This window comes from Sus scrofa, chromosome 1 (assembly GCF_000003025.6).
Source record: "Sus scrofa isolate TJ Tabasco breed Duroc chromosome 1, Sscrofa11.1, whole genome shotgun sequence".
NCBI classification, from domain to species: Eukaryota; Metazoa; Chordata; class Mammalia; order Artiodactyla; family Suidae; genus Sus; species Sus scrofa.
The window spans coordinates 245545087-245567119 of record NC_010443.5 but is presented as its reverse complement, the minus strand read 5'-3'; the positions used below and the strand labels follow the sequence as shown (position 1 = coordinate 245567119).

The 22033-nt window shown below is 37.3% G+C and overlaps 1 pseudogene; it reads right to left on the bottom strand.

Moving 5' to 3' along the window:
• Positions 1825 to 3381, bottom strand: LOC100738976 (annotated as a pseudogene).

Genomic DNA, 22033 nt, shown 5'->3' with positions numbered 1-22033 from the left:
CATTTAAGTTTTGAATGTTTAAAAAATTATTCTTGAGAGCATTTGGAATTAAAATATTAAATATAATAATTGGTACATGAACTTTTAGATGAAATTAGAAAACTTCACAACCTGGGCAGGAAGTATCACATATAGACTTACACGATATATAGACTCATGGCTAATATTCAACATGTATTTGTTGAATTAATGTTTTAGAAAGTTCTCAGATGTTCATGTTTCCATCCTGGGGGAAAAATAATCTTTTTTTCATAGCAGTTATACTTAACAAAAGCAAGCTGGAAAACATGATTCATAAAGCAACATTCTAAGCATAAAGAGCACCAAAGAGAACTAGAGCTCGGATAGTCTCTGTCTCCTACATTAATGCATCTTGTGCTCTCAGACATGTTATATCTCATCCCCAGGTCTCAGTTCAAAAATGTGTAAAAGGGGGATTTGGACTCATGCCTTCTAAGAGTTTTCCCATTTGTGCCCAATTTCTTGTCCTGTACGTCCTATGTGAAGCAAACAACACATATTCACTGCAACTAGCAAAGTTTGTCACCTGCTTTAAATGATTTTTAATTTTCTGTGGTAATTCATTATCGAATCCTCAACAACTTGTGTTTGGGACATGGTGGTTGATAAATCAATATTTGTTGAATAAATGGTAAAATGTCTTCTACGTGAAGAAGGATATCTAGTTGAAAGGAGGTTTTCACTGCAGTTTACTATTCATGATCTAAATAAAAGGGAATAAAATAATACAAAAACATGATTTTTCTTAGAGATACAGACTCTTCACCCTGAAAATATTGGGTGTGACAGACATGTTGTGGATTACTTCTATTTGAAATGGCAAGATAGCAATAAGTAACAAAGGCATTTAGGCCAGCCTGGGAGGAGTTTCTGGCAAGGTGTTTTGAAGTATATCATCTCTGAGCTGAATCTTGGAGGACAAGCAGAATAAAGACAGTTGAAAAAGGGGAGAAAGATATTTGATATTGAAGTAATGCGCCTTGCACTAAGGCATGCCATTATACGACAGTTCTGGTCTCTTCTAAGATTTCTAATTATAGTAAACAATTTAGCAACTTGGAGAATTTAATATATGGGTCCTGAGTTAGATGGATGTAAAGCTATTTAGTAATTAATTAGACTGTGGTGGTAAATCCCAGAGGGAATCCTAATTGAGATCCATTTAACTGACTAGCTCTTAAGATGAGGGACTACAGCACAGCAATGACAGCATTGGATCAATGTTTCTAGCAGGCAAAGGCAATTATTAACTTTGGATTGGTTGGAATTGAGTATTTTTTTTTTATTTTTGAAGAATAAATACTTTTTGTAATTAAACATTATGCAAGCACGTGCCACACGTACTTTGTCCATGCAAATGTGCTGTATACAATTTTGATAAACATTGTGTTCTCGTTTTAAAAGTCATATGCAAAGTTTTTTTTGTGTTATTTTTTGTTAGTTTAATTCTTCTTTCTGCCTACCCTCTTCCCAGCCCCAAGAATTTTCTTTACAAAGAACTAATCATCATTCACACACAACCTTGGGGGATGAGAGAGAGACAGTCTGTGTGTGGGGGTGTATTTGCATGTGTCGAGGAGGAAGGGGAAGAGGTCCTTTACCAAAGTACAACAGAATGGCTGGTTTGGACATGAAAAGCAGTGTCAAGGTGCTGTTTTAAATCTTAACTGTACTATACTCAGGAAAAAGAAAAAGAAAAAGAGTCAGCTTTGAGAATGAATCTATGTTACAAGTTACAGTTGGAGGTCTTTTAGTGTGTCTGTCACACTTTGTTGGTGGCCTAGAATACTGTTGTACAATGGTTTATCTACCTTTTTTATTACAATATAATTTACTTAACCTTTCTGTTAACAAAAAAGAATTCTGGTACTACAGACCAGCAGTGTCAGCATAGGCTTAGTGCCTCCTTGTTTGCGTTTGTTTTGTTTTGTTTGTTTTAATTGTGTGAGTACTCTAGATGGTAAAGTTTTCAGAGTTCTTTTTATGCAGGGCCATTTCTCAGTCCTCAGTGTACTCCCACAGACCTTTTTCATAGCCTTCATGCACATGCTGTAACAAAACCCTTCATCGACTCTCACAGTATCTGTACTTATCTTGTACTTTCTGCTTTATAGCCTGCAGAGTCTTGGAAGTATCTTGTTCAAGGTAGCCCGAGAGTACCTCTGTGGCATTCTCTAGATCTGCTTTGTGATTCTCAAAGATAATAGACTGGTTATTCTTGTTGAGGTAGAAAGCGAAGACATAAGTGTACATGAGTGGCATGACACTCGCAGAGGACATCAACTGCTTTCTTCAGTAACTGCATCTCAGTCCAGTACATGTTGTGCTGCTGCATCTCCTCCATTTTCTACTTCACTTGAATTTGTGCTCTAAGCATAGGCTACATGTGGTTCATTTAGCAGTTACAGTAGAACAGGTACCTCTGCAGGGCTGCCCTTGATCATGCCTGTGCATCATCCTTGCTGCCTTTGTCTCTTGCTGCCTTTGCATCATCCTCATTATAGCAGTTACAGTTGTACCAAGCAGATCGATGTGGTTCTCAAGGACCAAGATACAACCAGCAAAACTTTGCTTTACAGTTCTGGTTACTACAGATCATGTGATTACAACTGCCATCTTTCTCAATTGTGACGTGGCATTTGGGACATTCCTTTGTGTTAGCTGCAATCCAATTAGAAGTTTCACTGTCATCATCACACTTTTTAATCCACTTATTCAACCATTTACACTTAACAGGGTCATGCCAATTTTCTCCATACTTAAAGCAAAACTGGCACCCACATTTTCAGCGATCATGTTTAGCATCAGAATATTGAACTTTCACAACATGATGGCAATCTGGGGCAGGACACCACTTTAACAGTTGATTGCACTCTACAAAGCTGTTTGTTATTAAATGCTAAATGCTTTAATTCAACTTCTGAATCAGTGATCAGTTGCTTAACTGTATTGTCATCCACTAAAATATCACAACCATGAGCAGGACACGAAATAGTCTGTCCCATTCCTTCTTCCATTATTTTGGTAGTTAAATATTTGCTCCACCACTACATACAAAACTTATGTCCACATTCAAGGCCAGTGAAATACGAGTTAGGGTAATTCAAGCAGCAGATCTGACAAGGCATATCCTGTGCTGATGACCTTGTAATTCACCTGGCATGTTCAAGACTTTTTACTTGGATTAATTACATGACACTCAACAAAGAGCTTCTCCAGATTTCCATCAAAGTACTTTTCCATTAGCTTCTCTTTGTCCCAATTAAAGTGGTTAATGAGTATTGTTGTGATAGTTGCTGGATTCTGGATGACCCCATTGACAGCCCAGATGCATTCCACAATGTGTTGCAGAATTGGAATTGAGTATTTTTAAAAATTCCAGAACACAAAATCATGATCAAGGAAAGTTGATCACAATTTTTAAAAAAGGGTGATTTTTTTTTTTGGACATTATCTGTCACTGGCCACATCAGTGTCCTGTAAGACTGCAGATACATGAAGAATGCATTCTAGGAGTGTATGGGATTACAGGTAAACTCCTAGAATGCATACTTTGTGTAAACTTTATGCAAAGTTTTCTGAAGATGAGAATGTTGATTTTGTTTATTTTTTTTCTGTCCAATCTTGACACCCATCCCCTTGTTATCCTGTGATGCCAGACATACAGCTTAATTTGAGAATGTGACTGATAGATTTGTGCAAATGTATAAACTACTCACTTAGATATAGACAAGTGAAGCACCCACAAGCATCCATTTTGTTTTGTTTTGTTTTGTTCTTATGGCCACACCTGCAGCATATGGAAGTATTAAAGTTCCTGGGCTAGGGGTTGAATCAGAACTATAGCTGAAGCCTACTCCACAGCCACAGCAACACCAGATCTGTGCCACATTTGTGACCTAACCACAGCTTGCGGCAGCTGTGGAACCATAACCCACTGAGCAAGGCCAGGAATAGAAATTGCATCCTCATGGCCACTATGGCAGGTTCTTAACCTGCTGAGCCACAACAGGAACTCCGTTATTTATTGTTCTTATAGTGCTTTCCTTTTTTTTTTTTATTCACATCATTACCGCTTTAATATTTTAGCTCCTCTAAAATTCTCTATCATCCTTTTTTTATTGCTCAATGAATTTATTACATTTATAGTTGTACAATGATCAACACAATCCAATTTTTTAGAATTTCCATCCCACAACCCCAGTGCATCCCCCCACCCCCCTCAAATTATCTCCTTTCGAAACCATAAGTTTTTCAAAGTCTGTGAGTCAGTATCCATTCTGCAAAGAAGTTCATTCTGTCCTTTTTTCAGATTCCACATGTTAGTGATAACATTTGATGTTGGTGTCTCATTGTCTGGCTGACTTCACTCAGCATGATAATTTCTAGGTCCATCCATGTTGCTGCAAATGCTGGTAGAACAAAAGAAAAAAAAAAAAGAGAGAGAGAGAGAAAGGAATCAGGATGGGACCACCACTCCTGAGAGGAAGCTGAGAAGGAGAAAAGGAACCCACATCCTGGGAAGCCACCTAACTGACGGAAAGATCAGCCAAGATGGAGGGACCTCAAAGTTGTGGAGTAAAGTGCAGCAGCTGGACTGAGGAGGGCAATGCAGAGTGAGAGCTGCACAGATCATCTGAACCACCATCTGGACACCACAGCCTGAGATGCATGGGTGGGGGCTGGGTGCTGAGACTTAGGCTATAGGGGGTCAGTCCCAGGGAGAGGACTGGTGTTAGCAGTGTAGAGACAGCCTAAGGGGCTAAGGAACAGTGCACCACAGGCGGGTGAACAGTGTGCCACAGGCTGGGGAGGGAAATGCCACAGCAGAGGGAACCCAGCAGAAGGTCCAGACCTGCAGGAGAGGCAAGGCACCATTGTTGGGGAGGGTGAAAGGAGGAGGGGCAGACCGCCATAGGAAACTCCCTTCTCCCGAGGGTGCACATGTGCCTGCAGGCTCTCAGCGGGCTGGGGTGGCTCTGGTGCAGGCTCTGGGTGGCGAGAAGCCTCTGGCTCCTTTATAGGAGACTGGGCACTTCTTGTGAGTCTACCAGTAGCCAGGTAACTCTTGTGTGGGATAAGGGCGTCAGAGGGCTAAGTGCAACACGGTGCCTCTCGCACGTTCTCCGGGCAGCAGGGACAGACTGCAGCCAGAAGAGGGTGTGGTTTGCCACCCCTGGGGGCCTGTGAGTAGGCTCCACCTGAGGGGTTGGCCAAAAAACAAACAAACAAACAAAAAGGCACTACAAGCAAGCACTATGCACTGTTGCTCTCATTCCCCTGGGAACTCACCTGCTGTGCAACTGCCACTGCCAAATGTTCTAGGCAATGCCCAGACACTTGGTCCCTGTCCCTTCCCAAGACCTTACAACTAGGAGCAGCTGGGGTAGCACTTCCTGCAAGGGCTAAGTGGGACAGGGTGCTTCTTGAATGGTCTTCAGGTGGTGGGGGCAAACCACCACAGTTATCTCTGGCTCTGGAGGTGGGAGTGGCCCTCTAACACTAGGAGTCTATGAACAGACACCACTTGCAGCCCAATTCACCTCAAGAGCACCACACAGGAGGGCACTGCAACCAAACACCATCTGCTGGTGCTCTCACACTGCTAGGAACACACTGGCCCTGCTGCTGCCACTGCTGAATGCTCCGGGCAGTACCCACATGCTTCATCTCTGACACTTCCCAGGTTCCTACAACTAGGAGCAGCCTGTACAGCACCTCTTATGTGGGTTAAATGAGACAGGATGTTTCATGCATGATCTAAAGGTGATGGCAAACTCCAGAGGTGGTCTTGGCCTGCTACCACTAGGGGTCCCTGAACAGGCAGCACCTGTGATTCCAATCACCTCCGAGGAGGGAATTGCAATTGAACACTAGTTATTGTTCCTCTCACTTCCCTGGGAACTCACATCCAGCTGATGCTACTGCCAAATGCTCTGGACACCTTGTAGATCTACCTAGAACTTATTACCACTCTCCAGGACCCTGAAACTGGGAGTAGCCTGTGCCAACTTCCTGCAGGTCCTGCTGGTGTTGAGAGCCCAGTGACCCAGCACTGACTGCTGGCCCTAACCATTGCCTCCTTCTCCCTGAAAACACACACAGCAACCTGGGGATAACAGCTTGCTCACACCAAAAAAAAAAAAGAGACAACAAATATTCAAACTCACACACCAAAAATAAATAGTAACTCCCCCCAAAAATTCAAAGGGGTGCTCTTACATAGAAGTAGCCTTTTACAAGACTACAGTTTGGCTTCCTTAAACTCACAGAAAAAGAAAAACATAAGCAAGATGAAGAAGCATAGAAACCAATCCCAGTTATAGGAACAGGATAAGTCACCTAAAGCAGTCAACAATGAAACAGACCTCTGCAGTCTGGCAGACATTGAGTTCAAGAGGGAGATAGTGAAAATACTGAAGGAATTAAAGCAGAATATCAAGGAATTAAGAAAGGATATGAACAGTAATGCAGATTCCTTTAGAAAGGAACTGGAAAATATAAGGAGGAGCCAAGAAAAATTAGAAAATTCATTTGCTGAGATGCAAACTGAGATAAAAACACTAAAGAGCAGAAAGAATAATGCTGAGGAATGAATTAGTGATGTGGAAGATAGAATAATGGAAATCACCCAATCAGGACAGCAGACAGAAAACCAAATGAAAAAACCATGAAAGCAATATAAGAGACCTATGGGATAATATAAAGCAGGCCAACCTACGAATAATAGGAATTCCAGAAGAAAAAAAAAGAAAAGTGGATAGAAAATATATTTGAAGAAGTTATGTCTGAAAACTTTCCAAATCTAATGGAAACTGATATTAAGATACAGGAGGCACAGAAGGCCCTAAACAAGTTGAACCCAAATACAACCACACGTATTATAATAAAAATATTAAAATATTATATATTTTAATATTATAATAATGGCAAAAGTTAAAGATACTATAATAAAAGACATAATATAAATGGCAAAAGTTAAAGATAATGAGGGGATTCTAAAGGCAGCAAGAGAAAAACAAAGCATTAATTATAAAGGAACGCCAATGAGGCTATCAGCTTATTTCTCTACAGAAGCACTACAGACCAGAAGGGAGTGGCAAGATATATTTAAAATGCTGAAAGTAAAAAAAAAATTTGCAACCTAGCATACTCTATCCAGCAAGAATATCATTTAATATGGAAGGAGCAATAAAAAATTTCTCCAACAAACAAAAGCTAATAGAGTATACCAATGCTAAACCCATTCTAAAAGAAATACTGAAAGGGCTCTCTAAATGAATAAAAAAAGTGAGGAGAAATAGGATGAAGTAAACCACAATTGGAAAGCAATCACTTCATTGAGCCCGTATACAGATCTAAACATGAAGATGGAAAAAAATGGGGGGGGGGTGCTGCAAAATCATACAATGTGGGGAAGGAAAGTAAGAAAATATAGATTTTTTTTACTTTTAATGAGGTGTTTGAGGCTATATAACTATCAGAATAAACAAGCAGATATAGAAGGGGTTAACATACTTAAAAAACAGGGCAACCACAAATCAAAACCAAACATTACATTGACAAAAAAAATGAAAAGTACTCAAGCATAAAATCAATGGAAATCATCCAACCGAAAAAAGAAAGGAGGAAAAAATAAACATAGAATCAAGTGGAAAACAAGGTCTAAAATGGCAATAAATACATACATTTCAATAATTGCCTTAAATGTAAATGGACTGAAGGTTCCAATCAAAAGACACAGAGTGGCAGATTGGATAAAAAGCAACAACCTTCAATCTGCTGCCTGCAAACAAAAGACTCACCTTAAGGCAAAGGACACATATAGATTGAAAGTGAGGGGATGGGAAAAGATATTTCATGCCAATGGACAAGATAGGAAAGCAGGAGGTGCAATACTTATATCATAAAAAATAGACTTCAAAATGAAGGCCATAAAGAAAAACAAAGAAGGACACTATTTAATGGTTAAAGGATCCATTCAAGAAGAGGATGTTACAATCACCAATATATATGCCCCTAATATAGGAACACCCAGATACCTCCAACAAATACTAACAGACATAAAAGGGGGAATTGATGGGAATAAAATCATAATAGGAGACTTTAACAGCTCACTCACATCAATGGACAGATCCTCTAGACAGAAAATCAGTAAAGCAACAGAGATCCTAAATGACATAATAGAAAAGTTAGACTTAATCAACATTTTTAGGACATTACATCCAAAACAATTAGAATATATGTTCTTCTCAAGGGCACATGGAACATTCTCAAGAATTGACCACATACTGGAGCACAAAACTAACCTCAACAAATTTAAGAGTATAGAAATTATTTCAAGTATCTTCTCTGACCACAATGGCATGAAGCTAGAAATCAACCACAGGGAAAGAAATGAGAAAAAACTTACTCCATGGAGACTAAACAACTAGCTACTAAGAAACCAATGGGTCAATGAGGAAATCAAGAAGGAAACTAAGAAATAACTAGAGACAAATGATAATGAAGACACAACCACTCCAAATCTTTGGTATGCTGCAAAAGCAGTGCTCAGAGGGAAGTTCATAGCAATACAGGCTTTCCTCAAAAAAGAAGGAAAAAAAATCTCGAATGGACAACTTAATCTGCCACCTAAATGAATTAGAAAAAGAAGAACAAACAAAACCTAAAGTCAGCAGAACGAAGGAAATCATAAATATCAGAGAGGAAATCAATAAAATAGAGATTCAAAAAACAAAGAAAAAAAAATAAATAAAACCAAGAGCTTGTTCTTCAAAAATGTGTTAAAAAAAAGACAAACCCCAGACTAACCAAGAAGAGGAGAGAAAATCCCAGATAAACAAAATAAGAAATGAAAAAGGGAAGTCACAACAGATACTGCAGAAATACAAAAAAGCATGAGAATACTATCAACAATTATATGCCAACAAATTTGACAACCTAGAAGAAATGGACAATTTTCTAGAAACTTACAGCCTTCCAAAACTGAATCAAGAAGAAATAGATCAACTGAACAGACCAATCACTAGAAATGAAATTGAATATGTCATAAAAACACTCCCTACAAATAAAAGTCCAGGACCAGATGGCTTCACAGGCGAATTCTACCAAACATACAAAGAGGAACTCATACCCATCCTCCTTAAAATTTTTCAAAAGTTTGATGAAGAAGGAATATTCCTGAAGACATTCTATGATGCCACCATTACCCTAATTCCAAAACCAAAGATACCACCAAAAAAGAAAACTATAGGCCAATATCTTTGATGAATACAGAATTCTCAACAAAATTTTAGCCAACCGAATCCAACAACACATAAAAAAGATCATACACTACACTCAAGTGGAATTCATCCCAGGTGCACAAGGATGGTTTGACTTATGCAAATCAATCAATATCATACACCATATTAACAGGAGAAAATTCAAAAACCACATTAGCATTTCAATAGATGCGGAAAAGGCATTTGACAAAGTCCAAAATCCATTCATAATAAAAACTCTTACCATAGTGGGTATAGAGGGAACATACCTTAATATAATAAAAGCCATTTATGACAAACCCACAGCAAATATAATAGTGGAGAAAAGCTGAAATCCTTTCCATTAAAGTCTAAAACAAGACAAGGATGTCCACTCTCACCACTGTTATTCACCACTTTTATTTCATTGGAAGTCCTAGCCATAGCAATCAGAAAAATAAAATAAATAAAAGGCATCCAACTAGAGAAGAGGTAAAACTGTCACTATGTGCAGATGAAATGATACTACATAAAGAAATCCCTGAGGACTCCACACAAATGCTACTTTAACTGATCAACAAATTCAGCAATGTAACAGGGTAGAAGATTAACATTCAGAAGTCAGTTGCATTTCTGTATACTAAAAATGAAATATTAGAAAAGGAATACAAAAATATAATACCTTTTAAAATTGCATCCCCAAAAATCAGATACCTGGGAATAAACCTGACCAAGGAGGTGAAAAACTTATATGCTGAGAACTCTAAAACATTAATCAAGGAAATTAAGGAAGATGTAAAGAAATGGAAAGATATTCCATGCTCCTGGGTTGGAAAAATGGCCATACTACCCAAAGCAATCTACAGAGTCAATGCAATCCCTATCAAATTACCCATGACATTTTTCACAGAACTAGAATAAACAATCCAAAAATTTATACAGAACCATAAAAGACCCAGAATTGCCAAAGCAATTCTGAGGAACAAAAACCATGCAGGAGGCATAACTCTCCCAGACTTCAGGCAATATTACAAAGCCACAGTCATCAAGACAGTGTGGTACTGGTACCAAAACACACAGATAGACCAATGGAACAGAATGGAGAACCCATATAAACCCAGACAAAGGAGGAAAAAATATAAAATGGGAAAAAGACAGTCTTTTTAGCAAGTATTGCTGGGAAAACTGGACAGCCATATGTAAATCAGTGACACTGGAATTCATGCTCACCCCATGCACAAAAATAAACTCAAAATGGCTTAAAGACTTAAACATAAGACAAGAAACCATCAAACTCTTAGAACATAGGCAAAACATTCTCTGACATCAACCTTACAAATGTTTTCTCACATCAGTCTGCCAAAGCAACAGAAATAAGAGCAAAAATAAACCAATGGGATGTAATCAAACTGACACGTTTCGCACAGCACAGAAAACCAAAAATAAAACATAAAGGCAACTTACTGAGTGGGAGAAAACAGTTTCAAATGATGCAACTGAAAAGGGTTTAATCTCTAAAATATACAAACAACTTAAACAACTCAACAGCAAAAAAGCCAACCAACCCAATTGAAAAATGCACAAAAGACCTGAATAGACATTTCTCAAGAAGATATACAGATGGCCAGCAAACACAGGAAAAAATACTCAACATCCCTAATTATTAGAGAAATGCAAATCAAAACTACCATGAGATACCACCTCACACCAGTCAGAATGGCCATCAGTAATGAGTCCACAATTAACAAATGCTGGAGTGGGTATGGAAACAAGGGAACCCTCCTGCACTGTTGGTGGGAATGTAAGCTGGTACAACCACTATGGAGAACAGTATGGAGGTACCTTAGGAAACTATACATAGAACTACCATATGACCCAGCAACCCCACTCTTGGGCATATATCCGGACAAAACTTTCCTTGAAAAAGACACATGCACCCGCATGTTCATTGCAGCACTATTCACAATAGCCAAGACATGGAAACACCCTAAATGTCCATCCACAGATGATTGGATTAAGAAGACGTGGTATATATACACAATGGAATACTACTCAGCCATAAAAAAGAACAAAATAACGCCATTTGCAGCAACATGGATGGAACTAGAGACTCTCATACTGAGTGAAGTAAGTCAGAAAGGTAAAGACAATTACCATATGATATCACTTATATCTGGAATCTAATATATGGCACAGAAAAGAAAATCATGGAGTTGGAGAATAGACTTGTGGTTGGCAAAGGGGAGGGGGAGGAAGTGGGATGGATGGGGAGCTTTGATTTAATAGATGCAGACTATTGCCTTTGGAATTCGTTAGCAGTGAGATCCTGCTGTGTAGCACTGGGAACTATGTCTAGTCACTTATGATGGATCATGATAATGTGAAAAAAAAATGTATACATGTATGTGTAACTGGGTCACCATGCTGTACAACAGAAAATTAACAGAACACATAAACCAGCTTTAATGAAAAAAACCAAAAACGTTATATTAAAAAAATTAAAATTTCTGTCTTGTCCTACCATGCCCCTTACCCACTCACCTTTAGAAGGTATCTTTGTATTGATCAGGAAAATAGAGAAACCTCCCTGTTTTACAATCTGTAATTACAGATATTAGGACGTGGTTCCCTCTAGTTTTACAAATGTCTTTTTTCTCTTCAGATCAGCCCTTTCTTACAGCTCTTAACCTCAATCCCCTGTATTTACAGAGGTAGTTTGCTTTATCAGTTGTAACACCTTTCTTCAAGCTTCACTGTCTCCCTTCTGCTGATCATTTCGCTTAGAATATTTATATCTCATCTCTCAAGATTGGCCTCCCTACTCCATATCTGCTTCCAGATACTAGTGAGGCTTTCTACTCTCCTCTCAACACTTGTTTCACTTACACACTGTTTCTTCAGTGCTTAATTCACTGTGACTTGGCTTGTTCTCCTTCTTAATGTCATAACCCCCTGTTTTCTTGCATCTTGACCACCTCACATCCATGAATCCATCCTTCATAGCATCATCACTCTGCTATAAAAATCAACTCTGAGTATCAAATCACATGTTGTTCTCTTATTTCCCACACAATTAAGTCCAAGCACTTTAGCCTGATGTAAAAAACCCTTAAGATCTGGTCCCTACCTACGTCTTCAAGACTCATATCCATTTCTCCTTGCCTCAAACTTTTAACAATTCTGGGTCATGTTTACTTTCTGTTCCCTGTCACATCAATTTATTAAATCATTTGTGCTGCACTTTCTATCTTAACTACTTCCCTATCAAATCCTTTCTCCACACACAGTTAAGTAGGCTAAATCATTCTTATCCAGCATATTTAGGTGCAATTTTTTTTTGGGGAAAGCTTTCACTGATCTCCTTCCAGTCTTCCTCTTGAGCTGGCTTAACAGTCTCTCTTTTAAGCCCTTTCACCAACCACCTGTTGGACATTTCACTTTCATAAGAAACACCACATAATTTTGAAATTTTCTGTGCGTCTTTTCGACTATTGGGTAAGAAATTCCTGTAGGAGGAAAACTAGGGCTGGTTTATTTTCTTTCCCTAGACCTAAAGTCAAGTTTGATACATAAAATATGTTTGACAATGTTTGCTAAACCAAACTGGAGTGTCAGTTCCTATCTTCTAAAAAATGTATCCTAGGCCTTGGTGATATAATATTAAGAAGGGAGAAAAGAGCGGAAAATACAATGCATTGTATTTTATGCCCAGGAAGAACTGTTATCTTACCTCTTTCTAAGGTGTGCTTTCCAGTACTTCTCTCAAGAAGATTTGAATGAGATGAAAAAATTAAACTCTCATAAACTCATAAAGGTTTTACTTTTTATGAGGAGATTAATAACTTTGTGAAAATTTTCTATTTTTCTGAAATTTTTACATTGAAACAGATTTGATCACTCAAGATTAGCTGAAATATATATATAATTTATATATAAATATATAAACATATAATTTAATTTATAAGAATTCAAGCATTGGTACACAATAAATATGTGAGTATGTAACTTTCCTTTAGCAGTGGACCAAAAAAATAGTGAAACCACCTTATTCCTAATCTCAAGAGAAAATACCTAGAAATATACTGAACAAGAAATACACAGGATTTTTATGAAGAAAACTACAAAGATTCAATGAAGTGCATAAGGGAGATATGAATAAATGGTCATGTTTTTGTAATAAGAAGAGTGACTTTTAAAAGATAATGTCAATTCTTTTTATTGTGATTAATAGGTTTAATACAATTCATTCAAAATATAAAGAAAACTTTTAAAGACCCTCACAAAACCATTTAAATGCTCATTTGGAAGTATAAATGGATAAGAATAGGTAAATTTTGAAAAAAAGAGTTTTTAATGGGGACCCAATCTTCTCAGATATTTTGAAGTATATTATTGGGCTAAAATAACTAAAACATTTTGGAAAAGAATGAAAGTTTAATGGAATAGAAAAATAGTTCTAAAGCATAGGTTAATATGTATAAGAAATAGAAGATAAAGAGAGCATTTCAAGTCATTAGAGAAGGAAGGATTGTTCAATAAGCCATGCTGGGGCATTGGCTTATATATGCAAGAGAAAAATGAACTAAGCTTCTGCTTTCATTCCAAAATCCAAAATATATTCCAAATGGATGAAAGGACTACATGTTTATTTAATGAAATAAGCTGTCTAATTCAATGGTTCTTAGGGGGATTTTTGGACCCAAGGGGACACTTGGCAATGTCTGCAGACATTTTTGGTTGTTATATCTTGGGAAAAGGGTACTATTATCATGTAGTGCCCTATTGTCTAGTGAGGGAAGCTGCTAAACAAGCTACAATGCACAGGGAAGCCCCTTCTAACAAATAATTAAACTGTTTAAACTCCCGGTAATGCCAATGACCAATCTTGATCTAGTCAAAAGGCAAAAATCATAGCAGTTGATATCGACTGAAACAAAAGAAAACAACCCAAAAGTTTCAAGTTATTTTTTTTTTTTTTTTGGTCTTTTTTCCATTTCTTGGGCCGCTCCCACTGCATATGGAGTTTCCCAGGCTAGGGGTTTAATTGGGGCTGTAGCTGCTAGCCTATGCCAGAGCCACAGCAACGCAGGATCCAAGCTGCGTCTGCAACCTACACCACAGCTCACGGCAACGCTGGATCCTCAACCCACTGAGCAAGGGCAGGGATCGAACCCGCAACCTCATGGTTCCTAGTCAGATTCGTTAACCACTGCGCCATGACGGGAACTCCTCAAGTTATGTTTTATTTGTCCTTACTGCCTGGGAGACAGTCTTTCAGAGAGCTCTGAGATGCTGTTCCAAAGACATAAGGTAGGGGAGGATATATAGGAGTTTTTGTTGAAAAAACAAAACAAAACAAAACATGTAGTTGGACATCAAAAGATTATTGCTAGTCACAAAAAACACATCTCAAATTAATGATTTTAGTGCTTTTCTGGTATAAGAAGGTTAGAAGAGTCTGGGCTCATTGAAAGAATTCCTTTGATATGCATCTTAACTATCTAAGGCCAGTATCCTATTTTTCTCCACCCTGAATTCCCCTCAGGGTATACCTTCCCTGTGGCCACAGTGGCTAATGGCTTGATGGTGGAAATAGCAATTGTTTTTTCTTTTTAAATTATTGAATTATAGTTAATTTACAATATTGTGTTAATTTCAAGTATACAGCAAAGTGATTCAGTTATATATACACACATATATATATATACCTATTTTTTTAGATTGTTTTCCATTGTAGGTTATTACAGTAACCTGATATTGAGTATTGTTCCCTATGATATGCAATGGATCCTTGTTGTTTACCTATTTTATATATAGTAGTGATTATGTTAATTCCAAACTCTGAATTTATCCCCCCCCCACCTCGCTATCCCCTTAGGTGACCATAAGTTGATTTTCTATGTCTATGAATCTATTTATGTTTTGTAAATAAGTTCAATTATATCTTTTTTTTTTTAGATTCTACATATAACTGATATATACCTGTCTTTCTCTGACTTACTTCACTTAGTACGATAATCTCTAGGTCTGTCTATGCTGCCGCAAATGGCATTATTTCATTCTTTCTTACAGCTGAATAATATTCACACCTTCTTTATCTCTTTCTCTGTTGATGGGCACTTAGGTTGATTCTAGATCTTAGCTATTGTGAATAGTGCTGCAGTGAACACTGGGGTGAATGTATCTTTTCAAATCATGGCTTTCTTCAGATATATGCCCAGGAGCAGGATTGCAGGGATCATAAGGATCCCTCTCCAGGAGTAATGGAAACAACAACAGAAATGAACAAATGGAACCTAATCAAACTCACAAGCTTTTTCACAGCAAAGGAAACCACTAAAAAATGAAAATACAACCTACGGAATGTAAGAAAATATTTGCAAATGATGTGACCTATTGGGACTTAATTTCCAGAATGCAAAACAGCTCTTATAATTCAATAACAAAAAACCAAATGACCCAATCAAAAACTGAGCAGAAGACCTAAATTAACGTTTCTCCAAAGTCATACAGATGGCCAACAGGCATATGAAAATAGGCTCAACAACACTGATTATTAAAGAAATGCAAATAAAAACTACAATGAGGTACCACCTCACACCAGTCAGTATGGCCATCATTAAAAACAAGTAACAAATGTGGAGAGGATGTGGAGGAAAGGGAACCCTCCTACATTGTTGGTGGGAATGTAAATTGGTGCAGCCAGTGTGGAGAAAAGTGTGGAGGTTCCTTAAAATACCAAACATAGAGCTATCATAACTGTCCTTGTTTACTGAAATGGCAGGCAGCATTTTTTTCCGGTATTAACTATTTATAATATTAGCATAAATAACAATAATAGGAATCAAAATTTCAAAACGGTTAAAAGAAAAGGTAATTGTTTTTTTTTAAGTGTAAGAAATATGACTTTTAGGGTGGCTTCAACTAAAATTGGTAATGGAATATATCTGTTAATGTCCAATCGAGAGACAGAAAACACTCAGGGATTTAAACAAGACATAGTAACAAATAAATAGGTATAACAGGGATTGGAATAATGAAGGGTTGGCCTGTAAGAAGTGAAGAAAGCTGTAAGGAATCTATCGATAACAGTTATTAGGAGCAGTCACCATCCATAGAGCTGAAATAATATCCAAAGAAGAGAACGCTCCAAGTACTGAGGCAGATTTGCTGGAGAGAGCACGGCTCACTGGATGGCAGAGAAGTGGCTGTGGTTCCATGCCTACATAGCTTGCTAAAAATCCATCTTCCAGATTGCAATAGTTAGGGTCTGTATATGAGCTGACCTCAAAATACAGTGGTAGAATCTTCTCCCTCTAGCACATCCTTATTTGTTGCAAAGACTAGAAAGAGACTATGACAGACTGAATTCCCTTTTGGATCCTCTTTTTTTTTTTTGGTCTTTTGTCTTTTTGTCTTTTGTTGTTGCTATTTCTTGGGCCACTCCCGCGGCATATGGAGGTTCCCAGGCTAGGGGTTGAATCTGAGCTGTAGCCACCGGCCTACGCCAGAGCCACAGCAACGCAGGATCCAAGCCGCGTCTGCAACCTACACCACAGCTCATGGCAACGCCAGATCGTTAACCCACTGAGCAAGGGCAGGGACCGAACCCGCAACCTCATGGTTCCTAGTCGGATTCGTTAACCACTGCGCCACGACGGGAACTCCTGGATCCTCTTATTTACATTTTATTTACTTTTTTATGGCCACACCCATGGCACATAGAAGTTCCCAGGGCAGGGACTGAACCCATGCCTCCGCAGCAACCTGAGCTGCTGTAGTCAGATTCTTAACCCATTGCAACACAGTGGGAATTCTCCTTATTGACACTTTAAATCTTTTTTCTCTGGCTGGTTCCTGGATCCAGACCTTAGTTATACTCAGATGCATTTTTGCTGTTGAATTTTGTGAGATATTTCTGTGTTTTTATGATGCAATCTCCTTTCTGCAAGGGAGGTGAGGGAGAAAGGTGAAGGGGTGGGGGGAGGCAATAAAAACAAACAATGACATGAATAAAAATTAAGGAAGAAAAATTCCAATGTCTCGTAAGTATGAGAAACTAAAACAATCTCTAGTTTATACCTATATAATACTTTTAATTATTAAAGAAGATTTTGCACAGAAATGTAGAGCTACAGCTTTCTCTCACCTTTTTTAGTACCTCATTCTTGCATCTCTTATAGATCATGGTTTTAATTGTGAATTGGTGTTGGATAAATTACTCTCATATGTGTAATTTTAAGTTAATTACACCATCCAGTAGTCCAGATGAAAGGAAATGTAAGTGTGATGGCAAGCACTTAACAATAGGAAGTCACCAGGGAGCACAAAAATTGAAAAATGCAAAATAAATATCTTGTCTGCCTGAATTAATTGATCTAATCAAGAAGCATGTTGCTGTGGATGCCACAGTTACTGTGCTGTACTCATTGGGGATGCTGAAGCTTTTGTTTGCACTTGTGATAAGTGCTATCACAGGATTTATTATCAGAGAACTGACACATTTTCCAAACACTGCATTGAAATTAACTAAAAACTATAGCCAGGGAATTGAGAAATAAAGACCAAATATTCAGTATACCAAATAGTTTAAATTTTCTCAAGATGAGAAAACCACCATAATAATTAATAGCAGATAAATTTTTTTTGAGAATTTACTAGATGCTGGGAGTAAAGATCAGTGCAATCATTTCATTAACTTCTGAGGTAGGTACATTAACATTGACATTTTACAGATAAGAAAACTAAGACTAAAGAGGTAAAGGTTAGGATGGTATTTGGATTCAAACTGATCTATTTGACCACAAAATGCATGCTTATTAGATGAAATATGGATATTCTTATACATATTCACTTTGAGTTATATCATTTCATTCTGATTTTAAAAGTAAAACTGTTCCTTTTTGAAAAAAATTAAATTTTAAAAGTAAATGCAAAAGAACACATTCTCATATTCTAGCTTTTTTTAAAATGCAAGTGTATGCTTCTTTATTCCAAATTAAGATCATACTACTTAGACTTTCTTAGACACTGTATTGTTTTCCCTAACTGTATGTCTTAAGCAATTTCTCATGTTAATGTTTTTCTAAAATGTGCATTTTAATGAGTACAGTACATTAAAAATATAGCTACATAGTGATCTTTTAATCACTTCCGTAGTGTTAAGTATTCATTAATTTGTAATTTTTCAAAATCATTTATAAACTTCATCTCTATAAATTAATAGAAATACTACTACACAGAAAAATCATTAAAAATTAACCTCCAAAAAGATTATAGCAATTTCTAGAAGTTTGTAAGTACATTTTCTTGTCCCTTGAACCTAGTAACTCCTGGCAGTTATTTAATTTTAACATTTATAGAGACAATAGTGTCTTCTTGACTTACTTTTCTTTCTTTATTTTCTATATTAGATTTATTTTGTTCCACACATCTTACATTGGCCCTGGTTAATGCAAACAAAAAGAACTTTTTTTTTTTTTTGGTCTTTTTAGGGCTGTACCTGTGGCATATGGAGGTTCTCAGGCTAGGGGTCAAATCAGAGCTACAGCTGCCAGCCTACCACAGCCACAGCAACTGCGATCCAAGCCACATCTGTGACCTACACCACAGCTCATGGCAACGTTGGATCCTTAACTCACTGAGCAAGGTCAGGGATCAAACCTGCTTCCTCATGGATACCAGTTGGGTTTGTTAAATATTGAGCCACAACAGGAACTCCTAAAAATAAATTTTTAAAAAAGCATATTGGATAGCTTGCAACATTGAAAATACAATGGAATAGTCTGATCACAGTTGCAACTGGATAATAGTGGAAGCATGAACTAATGGAGTTTCTTGAAGTTGCTGCTCTTTAAACAACTAAGCCTTGACTTTTCTCTGGAAAGAATGTCAATTGCCTAATTTGTGTTAAGAGGGGCATGGTAGGGACAAGACCCTGTGGAGTAGAGGAGGCATGTTTTCCCAAAAAGAAACAATAGACAAAACCCAGAGACAACCTTGCTACTGAAGAAAAACATATTCCCATATAAATGTTAGCTATTGTTACTTCTCCCTTTAGTGAATCACTTCTCTACAGGCCCTTGATTTTCTTAACTACTATGTTTGTCCTTCTCTTGTTATGTCTTATGTTTTAAGAACATGTACTCCATAGTTTTCCTATTTATTGTAAATTTTTTTCTTCCTATTTTAATTTTGCATTGAAAATTTGAACATAATATGGGAACTTATTTGCAAAGCTGTTAAATTTCTATATGGTAAGCCAGTAGATTTTTTTATATTATCATTTCTGTCCTCACTGTTGTGTTTAGAATGTTATTCTCGGCCTAATTATTTATATTTATTATCATAGCCCCTGTCTTTGGAACTTTATCTTTTTACTTGTATGAACTTTCTTATGTTTTGTTTATTATTTTTTGCCCTTTTTTCCTATGGTTTACTCTTTGCTGATAGTTCTTCGCATTTTTTTTTTTTTTTTTTTTTGGTCTTTCTTAGGTCCTTACCTGCAACATGTGGAGGTTCCCAGGTTGGGGTTGAATCAGAGATACAGCTGCCAGCCTACACCACAGCCACAGCAATGGGGGATCTGAGCCATATTTGTGACCTGCACCATAGCTCATGGCAACGCCAGATCCTTAACCCACTGAGCAAGGCGAGGGATTGAACCTGCATCCTCATGGATGCTAGTGAGATTCATTTCCACTGAGCCATGACAGGAGCCCCTTCTTCTCATATCTCATATTCTCATTTCACCAACTGGTTTCTTGCTTGTTCCTATGTTCAGGAACTGCTACTTCATACTGAAATGCCAATAATCACAACTTGGATGTTTTATTTCTCAATATTTAGATATTTGCTCAGGGTCTTGACAGACTTCCCAAGTCCTCTGAGATATCTCATGAACAAAGAATTCTGTTAGAAATGCCAGTACCATCCTTGTCACTGCTGCCTACTAGCTTATTTTCATTCCCTTCACATGAGGACTTGACCCCCATCTCTGCCCTCCTCCTTGTCAGGAGTTGAAGGACAACAGTAGTCCAAACCCTGGAGAAATATTACCCTGTGAGAGCAACACAAATAAGAATTAACACTGTGCTTGGTACAAAGTGGCATGCCACAGCCACAGCTATAAATTGTCTGAATATCAAATGGAATGAAAACAATTAAAAACATTAAATGCATTCTGAATACCAAGTATTAAAATAACTTATTCTTTTAACCTCTTACTTAGGATATCTTCAAATATATACAACATTAGAGAAAACATTTTAATGAACCTCTCTCATGCCCATCTCCTGGTTTCATCTACCAGCAGGGTATTTGGAGCACTTCCTTAAGGAGATTAGCATGACAAAATAGAATCATTGACAATTAATATTTTTCTCAGCAGCATTCACAGCAATATACTTCTAAAAGATCTCAGTGGCTGTATAAGTCTCACACAGCTAACAAAGTCAAGGTCATTCCTCTTGTCATTCATCAATATTTGTTTACTACCGTGGGAGATTATGAGTTAAATGAGATATTTATACTTGAGCAATGGCAAGGGAATGTAATGGAAATGTAAGACATGGAGTTCCCATCGTGGTCCAGTGGAAACAAATCTGAGTAGCATCCATGAGGATTCAGGTTTGATCCCTGGCCTCTCTCAGTGGATTAAGGATCTGGAATTGTGCAGACATGGCCCAGATCTCCTGTTGCTGTGGCATAGGCCAGCAGCTACATCTCCGATTCAACCCCTAGCCTGAGAACCTCCATTTGCTGTGGATGCAGCTCTGAAAAGACCAAATATATATATATATATATGTATATATATATATATATATATATGTATATAGAACATATATAGTTTCAAATTTCTAGCAATGTGTCTTTGGGCAAGTTAACATTGTGGTACAGATTTTTTTCCTTAAAAAATTTGAAAATTAGTCATAATTCTTAAGGTTTTATTTTCTTTGAGATCAAGGGAGATTTTGTAACCCTTTGCTTAATACAATATCTTCATTGTGATATTTATTAAATTAAAATCTTTCCCATCCAAAAAAAACCTTTTGATTTCTAGATTTCACCTCTTCATTATGAATGTCTGATTAATCCTGTAAAATAAATTAGACCAATTTTTAAAAACAACTTTTACCTTTTATTTTTAACCTAGAAGTTGAAGGAAATTTTTGAGCATAGATTTTCAAATTAAATCTGAAGGAATATGCAGGAGGCTGCTGAGTAGGGTTTAGAGATACCAAGCCAACAAAGATTTTGTGGAAGAATCAAACAGGTGTCAATTTCCAAACTAGACAGACAGACAGAACAGGGCAGCCAAAGTATGGTTTTCTCACAACAAACTGGGGAGAGCTTCAGACCCACTTTTAAGGAAAACACTGTAGTCTTTACTATGTTGAAAAAATCAGAAAATAACCTGAAGTTTATTCCAATTTGCTGGAATATCTGTGACATGTAATATTGTGGTTTTAAAGACTCCACAGCAACATGTAAACAAAAAGATTTGTATGATGCATATTAAAATTTAAAAAGCAGAACACAAAGCAATATACATACATTGTAGTTCCAACTGTATAAAATGTTGATTTATGAGAATAAGAAGTAAACAAGACCAGAAAACAAATTTGAAACAGCTGGTACATTAAGGTGGTAAAATTGTTTTCTTTTTTCTTTTTCAGTTTTCTTGGTGTTATAAAATTGGGCAATAAATAAAAAGTTAAGAAATTTGAGTCTATGGGACTGAAGGAAGGCTGAATGAGATCCCAGTC